Genomic DNA, 25,496 nt, shown 5'->3' with positions numbered 1-25,496 from the left:
AGACCATTTGGTGTCATAAGAGACTCAGTAGATGCTTTTGTTTTGGACATAGTGGTGGATGATGTCGATGTCTTTTCATATTGGCATGACCGAGTTTGGAAGTTGAAATTGGAGGTATTGACCTCATCAAAATTCATCATGAGGATCTGTTAGTCACTAGTACTAGAAGGTTGGGGAGGTGGGCTGCTTGACCTTGCTAAGGTTGAGAAACAACAAATCCTTGTTGAGGGAAAGGATTTGTGAGCACGTTTGCTTGAGATGGTGTAAGATTTGAGGCGTTTGCTGCATGAGCACTTGACCTCTATAATCTTCTTGGGATTCCTACATTTGGTGCATCTAGGGTAAGAGGGGACACTCATAAGTATAATGGCCATGTACACCACAACATGCAGAAGGATTTTTCATACGAATAGCCTTTTTATTCTTGCGCTAGTTGCCCTGTTGCTCATTGTTGGTGTTTGGTTGGTTCCCCTGGGGTTTATTAGGTTGATTACCTTGGTTACCCCTATTACCTTTCCCCTTATTCATTTTCGTTAAATTTTGGAGACTGGTTGGAATTTGTTGTGCTCACACTTGACCCTAAGGGGGCAGTGGATGTTGGGGTTGAGAATGCATGGGAGGCTGCAGTGCTAATGCCTGAGTGGATGGAGTGCTCAGTAGTGCAGAGGTATAAGATGGTGAAGGGGCAATGGTATGGTAGATAGGTTGAGCAATAGTTGGCCCTGACATCTACTGATGTGGTTGGGTGAATGCATAAGAGGTGCTTTGTCCTAAATACACATTACTGGGAGGAGGGTGATAAGTTTTGGAGGAACTGGTGCCCCCTGCGGATAACCATAACTCTGTTGAGTATATGGTGAAGGATGTGAAATAGATCCAATGATACCATCGGCAGTGTGAGATTCCTCTGGTGCATTTCCACCACGAGGATGTGGGAGGTCTAGTATAATGGTATAGATGTAACCACACTGAGCATAAATCAAGTCATATCTCAGAATAGTCTGGAGAGCCTCTTCCTCTGTCTAAGAAAAGTGAGATGTGAAATCTTTGGAAATAATCGCTAAAAGAGTCATAAGAAACCAATCGATGTAGACATGGTCTTTGAAGGGTGGAGCATGCACATGCTCCTCCTTCTACACCATTCTTGAACATGATCAGGAAGATGGGTGGTAGAGGACTAATGGAATGTGGTTAAGAGCTCCATACCAGTGTCTTATCAGAAAGTTAACTAAAAATATGAAAGGAATGGTATGGAAAGCATCGCAAAAGTGGAATGGGAGGCGGTAGGTTGTTCAACATGCCACTTCAGAACACCTCCAGTGAGCGTTCGTTAGAACAACCAAAGATGAATGGAATCATTCATGATGGAATTAGATGAACACCAAATATGGAAGGAGCATACATGATTGTTGGGGTCCTCTCTAGAATTACCCTCAAACTTGGGAATGTCGAAGGGAATCTTAGTCAGCATAACTGGCCAACCAACATCGTCATGTACAACGTCATTAATCAACTGGCTAAAATCCAGGAGGCTTAACCCAACCATGAAAGGTAGCATTGGAGGTGTCAGAACAATTCCTGTAACAGTTCCACTAGATGTGACTACCATGGTAGAACTGGAGCCAACACTAGGTTGGTTTCCTATACGTACAGTGGATCCTAACATGATGATCATATGCAGGGAAGAAGGCTTCTAAATGGATGAGGAATCAGATGAACTAGAAGAGGAGTCAGTATGGGGACTCGAGAAACAATTAGCTAGAATGCTACAAGGAGGAGTAGTATGTCAAAATGGAAAATGAGGATGAAGGCCTAATAGTCTCCGTGACAAATTCCATAGTGGCGCAATGGTTGTAAGACACAAGTGACATGGAAATGGTGAAGGGAGATAAACAAGATGTTTTCGTCTCTATTTAGGGAGACAAATTAATTAAGTTAATTCTCGGCTTGGTTGTGTAAACCAAATGCCCTTCGCTTATGGTGTGAATTTGTGTGTAAGTGTGTTTATTAATTAATTTGAGATCTTTTTTGAAAAGAGAAAAAGATTGCTTAAATAAACTGAAATTAAGCATAGAAAATGAACAACAAATCGACTCTCTAATACCCCACCCAAACTAGGTTTGCAAACATTGAGCTGGTTGGTGGAAAAATTGACTAAAAACACACAAAAATGCCCAACAGAGTTAATCATTAGTGTGATTGGGATCAAATGACACTATGCTGCTAGAAAGTGGTACAGCAACAACAAAAAACTAGTGAGGAAAATCGTTGCAAAAGATAGGGAGATGGGTGTGAATTCTAGGGAAAACAGTGGCAGCCTAAGGAAAATTACCAAACAAGGCTCAAGAGGTAAATTTGGATGGAAACAGCCTATCTATGAAGATCTGAGAAAGGAAGGTATAGATATGGAAAATATGGTTGAAACCTCTATAGAAACTCAAACATTTTACTTAGCTAAACTCCTCCTATAAAGGTGGAAGCATACTAAAATCCCTAAGGAGATAAATTCCACATTGATGAGAAAAACAGAGTAGATGTAGGCCTAAGCGGGCTAAGACAGTGGTCAGCCAACCCAACCGACTACTCTCGGCAAAACCCAGAAAAATATCAAAAAGAAATCCTAGAAACCCTAAAATCACATATACTGCCCTGTTTATGTGGATATTGCACTTTTTTTGCCACAAAGTGCAATATGGACCTCCAAATCATAGATTTGGGGTAGAAAAGTGTGATTTTCTCTCCTTAGTTCTTGGGCAGCAAGTCTCAGAAAAAAATTTCGTCACTGTTGTGGCTGGCTCCTCTGACCTACGGAAATAAACAAAAAACTTGTGGAACTTAGACATTTGACTAATCTAGGGTTGGAATGCTAGGAAACAACATTAAGAGGTTGTAAAAGAAAAGCCCCTAAGATGAAAACTGAAGGTCTCCGAGTTTTTTGGATCATAATTAAAAATGTAGTGCAGTTGCCAATTTGTTAATAAGTATTCTTATCGAAGGTGTACGAACAAAAATCACTTTAGGCTATGGATGAAAAACAACTTTAACAATAAAAATGGATGTTAAATAGTGTATATCTGCAACAAATAATAGAAAAAAGACCTGCCAAGGCGCTGATCTATCCAATAGAAATAGTTAAACAACAAAATGGAATAGTAAAATAAGCGCAAATAACACCAAAAATCCAATGAAAACCAAATATATAAAGAATATATTTGATTAAACAACACTTGTGAAGGGAACAAATAATGTTACCAGTCCCCCACAATGGGATGGGTTCTTCGCTATCCTCAATGTCTTCATCTTTTATAGAGTCCTTCTCCTCTATAATGTGTAAAACCCAACAAAAAAAATGTTTGAGCTCAATGAGAACTCAAAGGAAAAAGAATATGGTGTGCAATTGTTGACACCCAATCATAGGGATTGGGTGAACAACTGGAATTAATGTATATAAATAATAGAGAAGATAGAGAGTGATCAGGAGATGAACCGAGCAATCACTCCCTCTTGTATATAATAATGAACAACCTAAGTGAATCATATAGAGTTTTGATTTGAGGAGTTACCTCCTGGTCTGACATGGTATCAGAGCAGGCACCATTTTTTGGCTTCCTTTTTAATGTGTAACTCCTATTCTATTTTTCCTTTGTTTTTTATCTTTTGTCGGCTGACATCTCTATCAAAACCCTATGAAATCTCATTCATTGTTGTTGTGTTGAAAGGTGCATTGAAGCTGAAGGTGTTGTAATGACTTGGATTTCCTCCCTTGGGCCAGATCTCAAATGCTATAAACCCACATATATAAATATTGTCAGGTCTGATTTTAATCGCATATTGCGAGTCTCCTTGCCCCAATCAATACTGCTATATGTTTACGATGCGATCATACCCTTCATTAGACTTTTCACATCGGGACTTTTTCACCATATATCTTTTTCATTTTCACATGGTGATGTCGTAACCCACTCAGACACAGTTCCTGAGGTTTAACTTTATCAGGTTCACCCTCCATATTCAATTTCCATCCTAGGATCTTACGGGTGACACTGATTTTGGGTGGCTTACATGCATGGGGGTTACCTGTCTGAAAAGTGTTTTCTCTCTCCACCATTGATCAACACTCCCGCAATCCGATGGTCTACAATGATTTCGGGTGGCCTACATGCACAGAGTTACCCGCTAGAAATGAGATTTTTTTCTCTCTCCTCTAGTTGCTATGTGTCATCTATTCAATGGAACCAGGAACTCTACTCTAAATACCAATTACCATTTTTCATCCACACGAAATCCTGCTTATCACTTTAAAAATGCTGTTAGTCTTGGTTAACACCCCGACTTGATTCGCCTCCGATGACCATTGATATTCTACCATTGACGGCTCCAATTCTTGTCTTTTGATGACCATTGATTCCTTTCCGCCTAAATGAAAGCTCATCTCCGTCATTCATCTCTTAACATCATTCATCTCTTCGCCATTCATCTCTTAAACATCAAACTCTTGTATACGGGTGAAAGAAGGCAATACCAGGTTGAATGTTGTTGGTATAATGATATGCATTCAATCATATCTATTGTGGGAATAACACTCACTGGCAAGGAGAACTATTCGGAGTGGTCCCAGAAGGTAAAACACCCTCATTTTTAATGAGCTATGGAAAGGAGTTTATGTTGTAGAAGGAGACGAATCACTAGAACAGCCTACCTCAGACAAGGAGCTCACAATTTCGGAAAATAAGAACAACAAGGCCTATGCATTGATTGCAGTATCCATAAGTGAAGAGGTGAGTCGACATATTTCACCATTTTCAAATTCTTTCGAAGCCTTACAAAAGATGAAGGAATTCTATGACTCACACTCTGCACTTGAAGTTGTTCAACTCATGATTAAACTCTTTCCCCTTGAATTACAAAATAATGATCCTCTTGCTCTTGCATCCGAAGTAAAATCTATAATGCATGATATCAAAGTCACTAAGGTTGAATTCGATATTCCTCTGATGGCTTTTCTCAAGGCACTTTACCCTACTCACTCCAATTATCTTGAATCATTGCAAGCAAATGGAAATCTCAAAGATATTACCTTTGACTCTCTTGTGAAAAATTTTTCTAAAGGAGAGAAAGCTTTTGGAAAGAAAAGAACTCCTGAATCTTCTTAAGAGGCTGTGTGCCTTGCTCATAAATAAAAGAATATTTCCCAAGATTATTCTAGAGGAAGAGGTGGTCAAAAAGGAGGAGGAAGATATCTCAGAGGTAGGGGGGCAAACACTCTCAAGGAGAAAAGTCAGATTTGCACTGCATACGCTGCAAAAGAGAAGGATCACATGATGCCTCCACATCCAAGTTACGTTGGGAAAAAATTGAGCAGCAAAGAAACCAAACCGTAAAACTAATGATAAAGACAAAGGTAAAGCACTTGAATCCGGTCACTATGTTGTGGCACAATGTAATATTTGGGTAAATGAAGACTTATTTAATGCTTCACTTGCTTCTTTGAAAAATGATTGGTTGCTTGCTTCAAGAATAAATTGCCACATGAATTTTAGAAGAGATTTTTTTGAAGAATTTACTGACAATGTTAATGGAGTAATATACTTTGCAGACCAATTAAAAATCAAGACATCAGGGCTTGGCACAATTAGGGTTAAATTGCCTGGTCTTCCAGACTTTCTTCTGCAACATGTTCTATATCTCCCATAGCTAAGGAGAAGCTTGTTGTCCTTGGTCCACATCGGCTAGCAAGGTCACTCCATTCATTTGTTTTATGGCAAGCTTGAGGTGAGAAAAGCATCTGACCACTCACTTGTCATGACGAGGATAGAAGAAGAAAGGCTTCTCAAGCTGCAGGGCACCTTTGCTCGTACACAAAATTTCTCATATAATTCTCATTATGAAGAAGGTACACTTCCATCAAGTTTATTATGGCATGCTAGTTTTGGACATTTGAACTATGACATCCTCCACTTGTTGAAGAAAAATGGTGTTACTGGTTTGCCTACAATTCCTAGGAAGCTTAAGCAATGTGATGCTTGCAGTCTAGGAAAGCATAGGAAACAGTCCTTTCATGATTCACACTCTAGAGCACATAGAAAACTTGAACTCATTCATTCATATATGTGGTACAATACCTGTCTCTTCCGCAAATGGAAATGGATATATGATGACATTTATTGATGACTACACCAGAATGTGTTGGGTTTATTTATTAAAGAACCAATATGATGCTTTTCAAACATTCAAGAACTTTCATGCATGGATTGAAAATGATGCAGAATCTCATATTGGCTCCATTCACACTGATAATGGAAAAGAATACAATTCAAATGAATTTGAAAACTATCTTTGTCAACATGGGATCAAACATCAAACAACTGTGCCTTATAATCCCCAACAGAATGGAGTAGCTGAAAGAATGAATAGGACAACCTTAAATATGGTACACTCCATGTTGTCCTTCAAAAATGTAAAAATGATGTTTTGGGCTAATGCAGTTCTATGTGTTGTATATATAAAGAATAGATGTCTATCTAATGCTATTAGAAACAAGACTCATTATGAAATGTGGTATGGTCACATTCCTTTGGTAAATCATCTCAGGTTCTTTGGTTCCACCTGTTATACCTTGATACCAAAGGTACATAGAAATAAACTTGGTGCAAGAATTCATAAGTGCATGTTCTTGGGGTATTCAAACACCTCCAAATCATACCATCTCTATGATGAAGTCAACAAAAAGTTTTTTTGTATCTAGAGATGTAATCTTTCTTGAATCATCGAAGACTAACAATGTTGCTGAGCGACAACTTGATCGCTTGGATAGATTCACAAATCCAAAATCATTTCAATAATATGATAATTAGCTTCCAAATCTTGAAGGTTCAATTCCTATACCAGATCAACCTGTGGAATCTTCTTCTGAAGCACTCTCTCCCCTGCATGAAACTACAACAACGGATGATACTTTGAGTGATGTGATTGACATAATTGGGAGACTCAATCTTGATTCAGTCCCAAATCAATCAATGGAGCAGCTAGGACCATCTGAGAAAGGTCCCCTAAAGTGGCTGACAAAGACACTTGAAAGTGTTCATTCTGATGAGGTTGGAAAGACAGGAACTAGAAATTCAAACCGGAAAAATGGAGGTGATGTAGATGACTCTGATTCACCTGTTGATATGGATGTTTCTTATGATTGTGAATTGAATTTGTCTAAAAATTTTGAAACCTCTTCCTTCAAATAAGCTACTTCTCATGATGAATGGAAATAAGTGATGCAAAAGGAGTATGATGCCCTGATAAAGAATGGCACTTGGAAGCTGGTTGATCCTCCATTGGGAACCAAACCAATTGGCTGCAAGTGGGTCTACAAGAACAAGTATAAAGCTGATGGCTCACTTGACAAGCACAAAGCTAGGCTTGTGGCAAAAGGTTTTGTAGAGAAGGAAGGGATCAATTATGAGGAGACTTTTTCCCCAACAAAAAAATGGGCTGCCATCCAGACACTCTTTTCCCTAATAGCTCAGAATGGTTCGAAAGTCCATCAAATGGATGTAAAAACTGCTTTCTTGAATGGAGATCTAAAGAAAATGTTTTTATGTCCCAGCCTGAAGGATTTCCTATGAAAGGACATGAACATAAAGCATGAAAACTCCTGAAATCCTTTTATTGCCTCAAACAAGCACCGCGAGCCTAGTATGAAAAACTAACTGAGCATCTTCTGAAACCCAATTTCAAACATTATGGTCTTGATGATGCAACTTTGTTTTTCAAGAAGGTTGGAAAAATAGTTGTATATCTTGTTGTACATGTAGATGATCTTTTGATAACAAGGAATAATCAAAACTACATTACATCCATAAAGAAGGAATTGAAGAAAGGTTTTGAAACGACTGGTTTGGGCTATGTTCATTACTATCTTGGTATTGGAGTAATTCAACATCTGAAGTCCATATTCCTTTCTCAAAAGAAGTACATTGGAGATCTTTTGAACAGGTTTGGCATGACTACTCCAATGGAACAAAACTTAAATCTCACATCAATTGAAGGAAAAGAATTTGAGGATGCAACAAAGTATAGATAGCTTGTAGGAAGTCTCAACTACCAAACCACTACCATACCAAACATTTTGTTTGTTGTTGGAATCCTCTCCAGATTTATGCAAAAGCCTTGTGAAGGAAATTGGTCTACTGTAAAAAGAGTTCTAAAGTACTTGAAGGGAACTCAAAACTTTGGAATCAAGTATACACAGGTGGGCAACTTCAACTTCATTAGATACTATGATTCAGACTTTGATGGAGACAAAGAAACTGGGGTATCTACTTCGGGTGATGCTATGAGTCTTGGATCAGGAGCTGTCTCCTGGAGATCACGCAAACAATCAGCTCCAACAGATTCCACAACAGAGGCATAATATGTGGCAGCAGCTGAGGCGACAAAATAAATTGTGTGGCTTAGGAAAATTCTTGAAGATTTGCAAGTAAAACAAATGCAATCGACTCCACTCATGATTGATAATACATCTTCAATTAAGTTGGCCAAGAACCCAAAGTTCCATGATCGAACAAATAATATCAATACTAAATATCATTTCATTCGGCATCATGTTGAGGCCAAAACAATCAAACTTTGCCATTGTTCCACTAATGAGCAAATTTCAAACATCTTCACCAAAGAACTTGGAAGAGAAAAGCTTGAAAGGTTCAGAACGATGCTTGGACTCACCAACATCCATTTAGACTAAGGTGGGGGGGAATGTTGACTCCTAATCATAGGGATTGGGTGAAAAACTGTAATTAATATAAATAAATAATAGAGAAGATAGAGAGTCATCAAGAGATTAACCGAACAGTCACTCCCTCTTGTATATAATAGTGAACAACCTGAATGAATAATATAGAGTTCTGATTTGAGGAGTTACCTCTTGGTCTGACAACAATAATGATAATAATCAGAGCTATAATAGTGAGTGCAACAATGAAAATGATCTAAAGTGAGGAATGAATGTAAAACCCTTATATTTATAACAAAATATTAGGTTATTCTCGAATAATGAGCAATAATAAAATATTATTAACCCCATTCTAGAATTAACCATTTGGAATATTTTATTATATTTGGCTTGGAGGGAAAAAGTATTTAAACTTTTATTTAGAGATAATAAATAAATAGATGATTTATTTATCATCTCAAGAAATATGGTTAAGGAATAATAAACAAATAATGATTTATTTAAGTATTCCTAGGGGATTGAGTCAAAATTGACAAGGATATTAATTAAACAATGGTTTAATTGAATATTCCTAGAAGATAATTAAATAAATAATGATTTATTTAATTATTCTTCACCTCTTTAATTATAAATGTCTTAACAAATGTGGTTTATTAAGTAATTTCTCACAGTGAAAGCAATTTTACCATCCCCTACATGGTGTACCTCGATCCATCTAGTAAATTATGGCTAGATGATCATTTTTTTGTGATAATAAAGAAGATAATTCTTACAGATATTCAAGGCATGAATGATAGCTTCCAACTCAAGATCATAAGTCACATAGTTATGCTCGTGCTCATTCATCTTCCTTCACTTATAACATACCACCTATCCTTCTTTCATCAAGACTCTGTCATGTCCTCTCTTCCAAGCATATGTACATACTACAAAATCCTTGTTAGCATCTGCAATTTTTAAGATTGGAAAATTTGTAATCAAATTCTTCAACTTCTTAAAACTAGCAGCACACTCATCTATCCATTCAAACTTATTCACTTTTTTATGCAAGGACATAATAGGATAGGAAATCCGCGAGAAGTTCCTAATGAGCCTCCTATAGTAATATTCTATTTTAATGAATGATTTTACCTCATTCACATTCCTAGGAATTGGCCACTCCATGATATCTCTAATATTTTATGGTTCCACTACTATACATTCCTTGGAAACAACATTCCCCAAGTAATGAACTTTAGACTAAAAGAAACTGCACTAGTTAACCTTGGCATACAATTGATGCTCTCTCATGAATCTTAATACTACTTCCAGGTGTTTTGCACACTCTTCCTCATTCTTAGAATATATTAATATATCATGAATTGACACTATTAGAAACTTGTCAAGATAAGGATGCAACACATTGTTCATCAAACACATGAAAGTTGATGGAGCATTAGTAGGACCAAAATGAACAACCACAAACTCATAATTTTCATACATAGTATGGAATGTGGTCTTCTATATATCTTCTTCTTTGACGTGCAATAGATACTGTCTCAATCTCTAATCAATATTTCAAAACATTGCAGCTCCCTTGAGCTGATCAAACCAACCATCAATCCATGAAAAATGATACATGTTCTTTATAGTTACTTTATTCAACTACTTGTAGTCAATCCACAATCAGAGAGTACCATCCTTCTCCCTTAACAAAAACATTGTTGCACCCCAAGGCAAAACAATTGGCCTTATTTATCCCTTATCAAACATTTCCTTAAGCTACAACTTCAACTCCACCAAATTTGGAGTGCTCATCATGTAAGGTTCCTTTGATGTTGGTGATATTCCCGACATCAACTCAATAGAACATTCCACTTCCCTATGAGGAGGAAACCTCTAAAATCTCTGATGGAAACACATCCAAAAACTGCTACAAAATAGGATACCTCCTTAATACATCACCATCCCCAACATCCTTCCCTTTTTCACTGGATATATGAACTGCAAAAAATAACATTCTTTCCTACAACTACACTTTTCTTGGATAGATATAACCATTCTCATTGATGTAGGGTTCTTCTTTCTATGCAATATTCTCCTCCATCATCATCTAGGCATTCGATAGCCTTGTCATAGCAATCTACCTTAGTCCTATAAATGTACAACCAATCCATGCCAAAAATAGTATTGTATAAACCCAAAGGAATCATATTTAGATTTGTTGATCTAGTCATACCATTCATCTCAAATGCACAATATATCAGCCAATGATGAACTCTTTTCTTAGTCCCTGTAGCCAACTGCACTAATCAACATTTTTCATGCACTTCTTTATTCAAGCAACACTTATCCACTAGGTCAAGTCTCATATAACTATAGTTCGAAGCAGGTTCAATAAAAATAGAAACAAGTTGATCATGAAGCTTACCTTCCATCTCAGTAACAAATTATTGATGATCAACGTGCTTATTATCTGCAACTGCCTACATTTGACGAATACTTCGCCCAACATCTGTAACTATAGGGGCCTCTCGGGCACTGTAAATCTAAGGTATGTCACCTTGATAATGTGTAAAATATCTCTTATGATGCTTTCCACCACAATTCCAATACTACAACTGATACTTGACATCACTCTTGTTCTACTCATCGGGTTGAGACCCATGTCCTCTATCAACTACATTGGACTTCTTGTACACTAGTGCATTCTCCTTGTTACTTGCATCTTGAGGTATTCCTTTCTTCTTAACCCACTTTCCTTTATTCTTGTCATTACCTTTCCAATCCCGCTTAGGCTCATACTTACACATAATGTACTCATAACAATGCTTCAACTTTTCAATGATTTCCCCGAATGAACAAGGGTCATGATACTCAATCTGATCCTTGAATGCTAAAGGCAACCCATTGATGAATATTTGAACCTTTTTCTTCTCTGCATCCATCATATACACCATCTTCAAGCCATAGAATTCCTTAGCATTTATGTCGTAATATCTCTCAGGTAAGTACTTCTTCCTGAAGAGTCTCTTAAACTCATGCCAACTCAAATCCTCTATCCTGATGCCTCTTACACACTTCATGTTTTACCACCATATATCTTCTTTCCCTTTGAAACTAAAACTAGTTATCATGGCTTTCATATTCTATGAATAATCATGCAAATCAAAGAACTTCTTCATCCCAAACAACCATGTTTCTGCATCTTTTCATTTCTTCAATTCTTCTTCAAAGGTAGGGAGTTTTGCATTCTTAAACTCATCCAAAAAATATTGTTTGTCGCTCCTCCTATAAGGATGATAGTGGTGATGACCATGATGTCTCTCTAATTTAGAGCTACAATAGAACCCATAACCACTACCTCTTGTGCCAGGTGTATCCGTTCATCTTCCACCTCTAACTATGTCATCCTTGTTTGACCTGTGCCCCACATTAGACGTGTTACCATATGGCACATTACTCCTTTTCTCCTATCCATAACTGATTGTTGGTTGTCCCTATCTCCATAAATCTGATAAACTCTGAAGGATCACTTTATGGACCTCTTGTTGCTTTTCTTGAGCTCTAGAAATCCTTTCTTGTGACTGAATTATCTTATCATTATCTGTATTGCAACTTCTGATATCTACCTTTAGACTTCTCAATGTGTCTACTAAATCAGGAGAGTACTCATCTCCTTGTAGCCAAATTGATCTGTACGGAGACTCACGTGAACCATAATCCACCATTTTTCTTGTCATTTTTTATCTTATACTTCCTGTAAACATTCCATGGTAAATAAACCAAATATAAACATAATGACATCAACATAAGGCTATCTTGTCTACACAAGTCAGTCGATATTAGGATCATATATATGTATATACACATAATGACATCAACATATCAATAATCTAAACATCAACATCACCAATTGTTGGCTTCGCGGGCCCTAACCTAGGTTCAACATTAGTTAGGCAAACAAATCCCTACACTACTAGCCCTTTCGGCATCAACTCGTGGAGCGCGGACCAAAGTCTCACTCGAAGCAGTATGGGGGGATGCTGGAACCAAGTTTTCGTGCCCTGAGATGGTCGTGATGTCAGTTTATATCCCCAGCTCCTTCCTTCGCATAGGTTGCTAAGCCTTAGGGTTTATCGATCTACCCTATGTTCCGCCCTTTAGTACCTCTGTGAGGGTGTACAATCCATCTTCGTGCAACCTTGAACAATGGTTGAGGTACTTTCGCGCTACTATGATGATGTATTGTATAGGTTCCCAAGTTATCACAATTGTCTTACTTATTCTACCAACCAATTATAGTTAGCATCACGTAAACTGATATTCTTACTTGTGTTCAATTAATAACTATAATCACATACATTCGCTTGTAAAATAAACCCAGATCACAATATAATCAGATGCATTAACAGAGACTAAATACATAGTAATTACAGAATACTTATTTTTATTGATATCTTCTAGCTTAATACAGACTCTATTCACCCTGCAGACATAGCTGCAGGTGTTTGCGCACTCACCTACAGACTTCTACCCTAGGCCTCTCTACACTCAGCTACAGAGCCTCTACTTATGCCAAGACCCGAAAACACTTAGACTTCAACTCTACTTTGCTACTAACGCTTTGCTCTTCTAACTGCTCTAGCTATTTAGAGCTTACTTACTTAGCTCCTTTTTATACAATCCCATGGTCTGTGGACCATGGGTAGATCTTTACAGATGACTTGACACTTTAAAAAATAAGGGCAGACAACCCTTTAGGAGTCTTGACACCTTCATGCTCCGTGACCATAAAATGCGGACACCTTACAAATTTATTACAAAATTGTCCAAAAAACATGGGCTTTTAGCCCCAAAACTGCTCTTGGGGGAACCTGTTCCCAACAGGACCCCAACACAAACATGTTGACTCGTCCTTGAGTCACTCTGTAGGCATGGAGATCTTGGCGTGAAGACCTCCTAGCTCAACCTGTATGACTGCCACCTAAATGTTGCACTACGTGACCACCTGCTTCACTTCTTCAACTAATTGCTCTGTCGCTGCTCCTGAACTATCAGCCTGAAACTTCTGCTAAGTCACCTGCAGACTAAAAAGCTTGACTTCAATGAGGTCATGATCAAATAGGCCTCATCCAACAAAGGCTTCAAGCACGCATTCATTACTACCGATTTGTGTTGAGTTGTATCTACCTATTCCGTTAGTGCTTTGGCTTCCTATAGCTTCGTAAGTCCCTGTGTGATGGCGTCAGTTCATGCTGTTCCTTTTGTGGGGAGATAAAAAGGTGTCTTTTAAACTCCTAATTACCTTCACATTAATTATCAACCTAGGGACAACTTTTTATTTCAAGAGTGTACTCAGTCCGAGGCGGCTATTTACTCAAGAGTAATGCTTAGTAGTACAACGTTGCTAAACTATGACTAAATTGCTCTAAAAGAATAAAATCACACAAGGCAGCTTATCAGTCAAGGGTGCGGAAGCGATAACCCATCCCTCTAGAAACTGATGGAAAGGAAATTAGAGCATGGATCATAGGTCTGGGAGCTAGGCAGCGACTGTTGAGGCTCAATACAGCCTTAGACCTTCTCTCACACCAAAACAGCAAATGCAAGTAAATGGAACGGTAGAAAGTAAAATGGAACAACAAACAGGAAATGGAACAGCAAGTCTAAAATGGAACAACAGTCAAATAAACTAAGTCTTGCGAGTCAGAACCAAACTTACTCTATTGAACCAAACTCACACTCTGTGATGAAATAACAATCTTCTTTCTTAAGGAAAATTGGATGGAATGTACTTTATGGAACAACATGAATCAATCATACATACACACGACAGGCTGATATGGTAATCTGATGATTAAGGTGAATACGACTATGTTTCCAAATAGAATAATATTACTTTTTGGATTCCAATAATCAGGATTTTAAATGAATCCAATAACAGTAATATTCAGTACAAATGCTCTATAACAGTAATAGCTGGTTTAGACTAATAACATGCAATCAACTCTGAAAAGATTCACGCATACAATACAGAGTCACTACATAAATTTCCTGAAGAAACCATTAATGAATTAATCGTAGCAGAGCATGGAATAGCATATGAAAAAGCATGTCAGATTACCGAGCAATAAAGATAAGCAAACCACGCAGAAATCAAAAGAATATAATATACAGTAGCAGCAGCAGCGTACTCCACCAAAGGCTCGGCCCTTAGCCGCCAGCGGATGCTGCTGGGTTACTTCAGAAGGAAAAGAATGAACAGCAACTCCAAATCGTGTATTAATCAACCAATTGTGGAATCATTACAACAACAAATGCTTGAGAATTACAACATGCAACAATCCCTATCCTATCATGGATAATCGGCCATCATTCTTCATTATTTTTCTATCATTCTTCCATCATTCCAATCCCCCATCTCTGATCTCTGTTCTGATTTAAATAAAGAGAGATCAGAGAGCAGTTACAATAAAGATAAGTACAACATGATCTCTATTACAAAATTGGTTTTCTTCTAACCAATTGATCAACAAGAACAAGGCGAATTTGGCTTTGCAGCTAAGATTTGGAGGACGGCCGCAACAATAAATCTTAGAAACTCATGCTCAAAGAACCCTGCGTTTCTCCCAGTACAAGCCAAATTTTGGCAAACCATTCTCAAATAAAGTTAATTGGGCCCGTTCTGGACAAAACCCATGTTCTGGATTTCCCAGATTCTGCTCCATTTGCTCAGAATCTCAACCGCAAAACCGTCACTTCTTATTCCGGCGAATTTCTGAGTTGGCACTTTTAATTATCAAATCTTCAATCTGGAAATTATCTTGGAGGCTAAAAATGGTGAATAATGTTACAACTGATTTATTAAAACTATCATTGATAAAATCATGCATAATCATCAATTTATTAGAAATAAAGGAGAATAAATAACATTCATTCATTTATAAAATGGATTTAAATAATAAATTATAATAAATGATGTGATGAAGAATGGTAGAAATGGGTGGAATAAACGTTCACAAGTGACAATAATAATGGCATATTAACGACCCAACATACCCCCACACTCAATATGTTGCATGTCCTCATGCAACGAAAACTGAATATATGGCATGTCCTCATGCAACCCAAAGACAAAAACCATGTGTTAACCAAGCAATAAAAAATTGAGAACAAATGAATGCTTCCTTAATTAATGAATATTCAATTTTGGCAATCTCGATGAAGGCGTAACAATTTTTACATTGACATTCAACTATATGTATGAAGTTGCAGCAAAATATGACATAGATAACAACAAACTTCATTAACCATTTTCCCAAAAACTACAAACCAGATTTTGTTGAAATGTTGCAAGTAGATTTGTAATATATGAAGGCTTCTATGATCCAAAAATCAGATTGTTTTGATGCATGGATCATGAGATATAAACAAAATGGCTGTAGGTGAGAGTGCATGATTTCCGAAATTTTATGAACCAATATTTCTTGAAATTGTGTGGGTTTGTATTAATGATACGTATGTGTTTTCCAAAAATTACAAGAATTGAGTTCATAGTTTTAAAAATATGTGGAAATCAATTTCTGCACTGTGTAAAAATGAAATTGTATGCCTTAAATAAGGAAGAAAGTAGGAAACATCCATCATGCATAGCAATTCCTCCCCCTCTCTGAAAAATTAGCATGTCCTCATGCGATGCTAGAAAACAAATAGAGGTGGTTGCTACCAGCTATTGAATTCTATGCTTGGTGTAAAACAACATGGAATAAGGGAGGTGTTGAGAGTGAATAAGAATAGCAATGGATGATAAAGAATATGAATGACATGGTCATAAGAAAGAAATGAATGAAAGGAACACTCCCCCACACTCAAAAATGATATGTTGCTGAAAAAGGGGAAGTGGTAAAGATGTGGAATGAAGGATGATAAATAATGCTCAAAATGGATTTTCATTAAATTCTCCTAAATTCATAATAAATTAGAAAACTATGCGATTTTACCTCAAGTTTTACCTCCAACAATGTGGAATGACATATATGGACTGGCAGTTGTTGAAGCTGATGTAGGCAGAGTTGGTGCTGAAAGTGATGCAAAAGGTGGAATCCAGGGAAGCACATCATGTCTGAAGAATTGTTCACGTTCGCGAGCCTCTACTGTTAAGTGCAATAGTGTGGTCATGCTAGGAATAGAATTCTGCCCATACTTGTTGTTGTACTGTAAACAAAGCACTATTTTGCATACAATGTTCTTGAAACCATAGTGTTAGCTTTGAATAGAAACAGATAAGATGCATGCAAAATTTCAATCAGAAAAACTTTTGTATACATGCAATATTAATATTTGGTCAAATCAACAAGTTATGGCAAAGTGCATTAATCATATCGCATGAAATCCCATAATGCATACATTACTCCCCCTCCAATTGGAAAATGAATTCCATGACCATAAAGCGTATGAGAGGGGTTATGTTGACGGCAAGGCATAGGAATGAACAATATATCAGTAAATGAAGCAGAGTACACTTATCAATGATAGGACGGTGAAAGTTATGGTTATATTGAGAGCAAAGTGTGTAAAGTTAGTTATAAATAAGAGATAGGATGCTTTGGATTGATGATAGTTTATGCAAAACGAAAAAGGACAACAATATGCTAAAAAGATGCTTTGCTGACGGTATTCTAGCTGAAAATGATGTGATTGATCATAAAACAATTTCTCATGCATAAAGGTTCAAAACAGGGAAAAAGTTAAGGAAATAACTTCTCTGATAAAAAGAAAAAAAATAAGAAAACAGTATTATAATAATAATTGATGATAAGATATAACTTCAATACCATAAGCAGAGTCGCTGCTACCAGCAGGTGTCCATAGCCTCGGCAGGGTTGCTTTTTAACCCATATGAGCCAGGATCCTCAATTTATAAATGGAGAGTTACAGTGCTGTTCTACAGAAGAGATCAGTGTGCTGGCGTGGTAACCAGATAATCACACTGCCATTCACTGGGATGTAGCAAAAGTGATCAGGCCGGCTCGTGATGGGACCTCCTGTTCCAAGGATAATTGGGCTATCCAATGGATCATAACCCTGGTGTGGTGGCCATAATGGGAATGTCACTTTGTTACAACCTTATGAACATGGTAGGCTGGCTCGTAGTGATACCCCCTATCCTCCATTTGCGAACAAAGTTTTGTTGTTATTACATATTTTTATGATAAAATGAGGGAGGCTCAGTACTCCTTAAGAGCAGGGATGGCGGAAGAAGTTGAAGATGTCAATAGAAAAAAATATACCCATAATCTCATTTATTACAGACAGAGAATATTATAACCAGGGATGATGGAACCAGCATGGTATTAAGATGATCAATCAATATCATGTTCAATAGAAAACAATGCAGTAAAGTAGTATATAAATAATTGTGTCCCTTTTGAAAAAAAATCTATCATCAAGGAGCTGTCCTGTTAAAGATCATAACGTGAATGATATTAACTCGCTTCAATAGAATCCATAATTCTTGTCCTCATAAAAATAGTGTACTTCATGCCACAAAAATCAGTAAAATGTGGTTGAGATGAATTAGGAATAATCCCACAAGAGGAAGGAAGGGTTGCTCTCGAAAATAATCCCAAAGTGTTGCTCTTTTGAATGAACAGCAAAAACAGTCAAAAAGTGGTGTTCCTTGTAGGGAACAACAAAGGAAATGCACACAAAAAAACAAAAATACACACAAAAAAGTGTGAAAATGCAAATGCCGTTCCTTTGGAAAAAGGAACATCAAAAACTAAAAGTGTCGAAGTGATGTCCCTTTCAAAAAGGAACAGCAAAACGTGAAAGTGCAGAAGTGTTGTTCCATTCGAAAAGGAACAGCAAAACGTGAAAGTGCAGAAGTGCTGTTCCATTTCGAAAAGGAACAGCAAAACGTGAAAGTGCAGAAGCGCTGTTCCATTTCGAAAAGGAACAACAAAACGTGAAAGTGCAGAAGTGTTGTTCCATTTCCAAAAGGAATAACAAAACGTGAAAGTGCAGAAGTGTTGTTCCATTTCGAAAAGGAACAGCAAAACGTGAAAGTGCAGAAGTGTTGTTCCATTTCCAAAAGGAACAAAAAAACGTGAAAGTGCAGAAGTGCTGTTCCATTTCGAAAAGGAACAGCAAAACGTGAAAGTGCAGAAGTGCTGTTCCATTCAGAAAGGAAAAGTAAAATGGAAAATCATAAAATGCAAACATGCAAAAAAAACAAATTAGCTGTTCACGGCATTGACGCTGAGGATGAATTACACTTTGAATGAACCAACACCTGAAACACAAAATATAAGAGAAATTAGAAAGGAAACAACATTTTATTTAATTAAGTTACAACAACTCTGATATTATGTAAAAAAAATGATCTTTTTTGAAAAATGTTTTGGCAGCAGTGACAAGACATGAATCTTCAAATTGAAATCAATTCTTCGTTTGTTCTATTATGAATCCGTTGGGTAATGAGTTGGATAAAATTCCTTTGTTTTATAAAAATTTCTTTGAAAAATCACTCGTCCATAAATTGACCTTCTTTATTTTCCAGGACCTGCAAAAAACGAGTGTCTACCTGCAATAAAACATTAAATCATGGAGAAAGAGAGGTGATCGGGCTCCCCTAATCCAAGAATTATGCAAAAAACAACAAGTAGTTACCCTGTATAACAAATCCATTGAGAAAATAACAAAGTAAAATTTATCTGTCACTTGCGGGAGAGCAGTGGCCAATCATGCTAACCTGCAGTGTTTTAATCACAACTTCTTTGTTTTTCGTCGAAATTGAGTGATTCCAAAGCATAATGAGAGATAATTCAAAGGGTTATCTCTAGTAGCAACAGGATTTAAAAATTCAATGATATGATATGTCAATTTCAGTTAGAACAACCTGCATAACAGAGTCATTTTCGATTACCCAGCTTAGACCAACAGTTGATATTTCAAGCATAATTTTTTCGTTTCATGTCGGATTCAAATGATTCAAATTGGAAATGAAAGTATATTCATTTATTTATCTCCAATAGAAAAAGGTTTTGAAGAAAAGAAGAATTGTTAGGTAAAATACTGTAAGGAACAGCCAGAAAGACATAGTTTTAAGAGTGCTGATTTATGATAGACAGTCAGTATTTTGATCATAACTTCCCCATACGATATCGAAAATGAGTGATTCAAATTGCATTGTAAACGAGATTCATAGGGGAATCTACCATAGAAATAGGTTTTAAAAATATGGTCATTTATGCCTCCAAGAATTGACTGTCCCAACTCTGTTCCTGAACTACCCGCTAGACACCCTATCAATGTTTTGGTTCTAACTTTTTCGTTTCAAATCCAAATTGAGTGATTCAAATTGGGTTATAAAGTAGACATCAAGGGCTACTTGGGGTAGAAACAATTTTTAAAAATATTCGCTTTTGGTCCCTCAAAACGTGACTATCTCGATTGTTTTTCCAGAAAGTTCATCAAGCCCGCTAGCCAAAAAAAATGAAATTCAAGCATTTTTTCAAATTGGTGATAAAAATGAAAATGAGTGTTTGTAGAACTTATTATTTCCATTATGGTTCATCTACATACACAAATTATTAAAAAAAATTATCACCGATGTTGATTTCGATAGCATGTTGCAACAAAAACAACTAGTTTTACAAAAGAACAAAATGCACTTATTTATGTCCTCATTTTATTTTATTTTATTTTTTCACTAACCTACTTTGATTGAAGGATGAATATGACTACGTATATGAGTACTTCCAGTGAAGCCATTTTCGAAGTAAGGCTTCACGTATGCACATACCCAAATTTGAAAAATGCATGTTAATGGATATTAGGGTATGAGAAGCCAACTTCCCTTCAAAAAAATGTATCAAAAATTGTTGAAGCATAGAGTGATGTTGCAAAAAAATGATGGAGTGAAACCAATCTTCAATATATCCTTTACTTTTTTGATTTCGCATAGCCATCATATCATGAAGTTCTTGGGCTTTTAAAATGACTTGTTGATGCAACCTACAAGAAACCTCATTTTCTTCCATAGCTTCTACAATTTTAGAATTTAAAACATTCTGAATCTCATTGTAAATTTTCTTTAATGGCGCATGTGAGATAGAATGGGTGGGATGGGTGGCAAGGGTGGGTAAATTTGGCAGTTCAACATTGTAAGCATGTTGTACTGGTTTATTGTGGTGAGGGTGTGGAATTAGTTGAGCAGGAAAATGTGTAAAGAATGGAGCATTGTGATGATGTGGTTGATTGGGTTGTGTGAATGGTTTTGATGGGCAAGCAAGATATTGTGGAAGAGCTGGTGGAGGATATGGAGAATGTGCTTGTGCTACAAGATGAGGGAGAGTAGTCATGCCATCATAAGATGAACCATGCCCAACTTGTAAACAAGATTGGTGGTTATATTGAAATTGACATGGCTGCCCTAACACATTAGTATTCCCTAATGGATTATGCAAGTAAGAGAATGGAGAAGAAGTGTTTTGAACCATACTTGTAGGCCTTGTTGCAGCTTTCTCACCTCTTTGATATGCTACTTCCATCGTAGATAAGGAAGAGTGAGTATCTATGAGATGCTCCTTTCAGTCATGAGAACAAAACACTTCATCAAATTCTTCATTTTTATGAACCTGCAAAAAATCCAATTTTTCATTTAGAGAGCTAATAAAATCAACTTTAAAATTTTCAAATAAAACATTGATTTCAGCTCTTATGTCTCCTATTCTTGTAGCAGATTTGGAAAACAAAGAAAAAACATCTCTAGAATTCTTACCAGCCTTGGAGATTCCTCTTGAATACCTTATGCACAATTCACAAACATCATCATATGATAACTGAAAAACATCACCTTTTCCTATCAGATTTAAGAGTTCTAAAAATTGATCTTTGATCCCTTTAAGAAGGAGTGTTTTTAAGGTCTCTTTCTCCAAATGCTTATATTTTGATTTTTGAAGGTTGTATTGAAATCGATCTACATAGTCCTCCAAACTTTCATCTTCCCCTTGTATCATACCGAAAATATCTTCATTGGATTTGCAATAGTCTTGGTACTTCTTCAAGAATATGTTCTCCATGTCCTCCCATGATTGGATGCAATTCCCACCTAGGTTCATGAACCATCGGAGAGCTGCTCCTTTTAGAGTAAGAGGAAACACTTTCAATCTTTGATCATTAGTACAATAATCATATCCTCTACAAAGTATTTCGAACTCAAATAAAAATGTATCTGGATCTTCATTTGCTAAACCATGAAAAATTGGTAAAGATGGGGGAATTATGTGCATTTGTGTCACTCCTCCTAGATCTTTGATAGGAAATTCAAAAGTAGAAACGTGAGCCATTTCTTAACATAGTTTAAGATGTTCTTCATGTGTTTCTTCGAGGCTCCTTCTTCAAATGTTCCTGTCAATCGGTTAGTGAAATGGGTGGTGCTTACATCACCACTTGCGTGAGATCATGTGATTCATTTTTTAAAAATTGCTATCTTTTTCCTAATCATTCACACAAAAATTCAAACATTTATTTCTACCTTAGGTTCTTTAACAGTCCTGCTGGAAAGCGGACGGGGGAGCAGGGCTTTTACATGCTCCGTACGCAGGTTCTTACCTTCCGTTTTTAAGATCCAACTCTTCCCTAGCAGGCACTCATCAGATTCACACTACTCTTTCGAAATGGCTACACTCTCCCCGGCAACGGCGCCAAAATGTGGAGCGATAAAAAGGTGTCTTTTAAACTCCTAATTACCTTCACATTAATTATCAACCCAGGGACGACTTTTTATTTCAAGAGTGTACTTAGTCTGAGGTGGCTATTTACTCAAGAGTAATGCTTAGTAGTACAGCGTTGCTAAACTATGACTAAATTGCTCTAAAAGAATAAAATCACACAAGGAAGCTTATTAGTCAAGGGTGCGGAAGCGATAACCCATCCCTCTAGAAACTGATGGAAAGGAAATTAGAGCATGGACCATAGGTTTGGGAGCTAGGCAGCAACTGCTGAGGCTCACTACAGCCTTAGACCTTCTCTCACACCAAAACAACAAATGCAAGTAAATGGAACGGCAGAAAGTAAAATGGAACAGCAAACAGGAAATGGAACAGCAAGTCTAAAATGGAACAACAATCAAATAAACTAAGTCTCGCGAGTCTGAACCAAACTTGCTCTATTGAACCAAACTCACACTCTGCGATGAAATAACAATCTTCTTTCTTAAGGAAAATTGGATGGAATGTACTTTATGGAACAATAGGAATCAATCATACATACACACGACACGCTAATATGGTAATCTGACGATTAAGGTGAATACGACTATGTTTCGAAATAGAATAATATCACTTTTTGGATTCCAATAATCAGGATTTCAAATGAATCCAATAACAATAATATTCAGTACAAATGCTCTGTAACAGAAATAGCTGGTTTAGACTAATAACATGCAATCAACTCTGAAAAGATTCACTCATACAATACAGAGTCACTACATAAATTTCCTGAATAAACCATTAATGAATTAATCGTAGCAGAGCATGGAATAGCATATGAAAAAGCATGTCAGATTACCGAGCAATAAATATAAGCAAACCACGCAGAAATCAAAAGAATATAATATACAGTAGCAGCAAGAACGTACTCCACCAGAGGCTGGGCTCTTAGCCGCCAGCGGATGCTGCTGGGTTACTTCAGAAGGAAAAGAATGAACAGCAACTCCAAATCATGTATTAATCAACCAATTGTGGAATCATTACAACAACAAATGCTTGAGAATTACAGCATGCAACAATCCCTATCCTATCATGGATAATCCACCATCATTCTTCATTATTTTTCTATCATTCTTCCATCATTCCCATCCCCCATCTCTGATCTCTGTTCTGATTTAAATAAAGAGAGCTCAGAGAGCAGTTACAATAAACATAAGTACAACATGATCTCTATTACAAAATTGGTTTGCTTCTAACCAATTGATCAACAAGAACAAGGGGAATTTGGCTTTGCAGCTAAGATTTGGAGGACGGCCGCAACAATAAATCTCAGAAAATCGTGCTCAAAGAACCCTGTGTTTCTCCCAGTGCAAGCCGAATTTGGGCAAACCGTTCCTTCTCAAAGTTAATTGGGCCCGTTCTGGACAAAACCCATGTTTCGGATTTTCCAGATTCTGCTCCATTTGCTCAAAATCTCAACCGCAAAACCGCCACCTCTTATTCTAGCGAATTTCTGAGTTGGCACTTTTAATTATCAAATCTTCAATCTGGAAATTATCTTGGAGGCTAAAAGTGGTGAATAATGTTACAACTAATTTATTAAAACTATCATTGATAAAATCATGCATAATCATCAATTTATTAGAAATAAAGGAGAATAAATAACATTCATTCATAAGAGCATAAATCTTTTATAAAATGGATTTAAATAATAAATTATAATAAATGATGTGATGAAGAATGGTAGAAATGGGTGGAATAAACGTTCACAAGTGACAATAATAATGGCATATTAACAACCCAACACCTTTCACCTTGTCATAGCGTTACTGTAGTTCCCACACTTATGTCTCTAGCCTCTCTACATTAGGATATTCTTGTAGACTGGTTAGTACTTCAAATGACTGTCTAAATAGTCATTTGTAGTCTGCTACTGCACTGTCTACTGTTGTTATCGCCTCTTTGACAATGGTTACACATTGCTCCTTCACTTCCAGCGGAGTTGAAGGCTGAGCCTTCAACTCGAACTCTCCAATCTAGAGGTTCAACTCTAGTTGAACCTTGGCCGACTCTGTGCGAGCGTCGTACACCCCTATAGCCAGTTTGTGCACATGCACCTCTTCTGGTTCTCCCTCAGGAATGGCCAACTCCGGGACCATTCAAGATGCTTCGTCCATGACCTAAAATATGCGCTTGTTTTAGTCAGTTACTTCATTCATGGTGACGATGGCGTAGTCTTACTGTAGGGCCATCTACACATTATTGATCTATTGCTCACTGATCACCAACAAAGTGCACTGTTCACGGGCCCTTAGCTCTACAATCACTCCATCTTGCAGTATGTGGAGCACCTTGCCAGGAAGCGCTACCAAGTTCAGCCCTACTCCCTTGAGGACAGTGATAGTGGGCCTATCAGCTTCGACCTCTGTGGTTAGTGCTCCCTCCGACAACACTATTTATCGGGAGTCCTTTGCATGCAACATTCTAGTGACTTTTTAGGTACTAATGGCGAGGTTGGTAGATGTCGCGACAATCTGTGATGCACAAATATGCATCTCACATAGACCCGTCTAGATGGCCCCCAATATTTGCTATTTCTGCTGCCTGAGCTATTGTAAGACCTCCACAGTGACATCCCTCACCATATCTCCAATGTCATTCAAATCTCCCTCTATTAGGGTGATTGGGTCTAGCAACATCTTACTGGCCTTGGATTTCCTCTGCAACCCAACTTTTTCATGTCCTCTTGGACACTTGATATGAAATGACACCGTTTATGGGTCTGCTCTGTGCTGGTCCATCTGCTCATCCATTTCTTCCTCTGTTTCAAGTGAGGGTGACCTCGCACCTTTTTCAGAGCCATGCTTATCTACTCTTCTACCTGTTGTGTGGCATTGTGCTCTGCCTGGGCCTTGTTAGTGGCCTCCTTCCTCCTCAATTTATCCAACTGCGCCATCTTGAGCTTGGCCTCCTCTTTTTTGTGCTGCGTGGTAGACTTGCTTGATCCCACCTCCGAGTCTGAGGTAGTACGCCACTCTACCGGCCAATAATCAACAACTACATCGATCATGTCATCA

This window comes from Pinus tabuliformis, chromosome 9 (genome assembly GCF_031772625.1).
Source record: "Pinus tabuliformis cultivar Carrire ecotype Pingquan chromosome 9, CPIR1, whole genome shotgun sequence".
Classification (NCBI taxonomy): Eukaryota; Viridiplantae; Streptophyta; class Pinopsida; order Pinales; family Pinaceae; genus Pinus; species Pinus tabuliformis.
The sequence above is the reverse complement of the archived record's forward strand: the minus strand, read 5'-3'. Positions refer to the sequence as shown.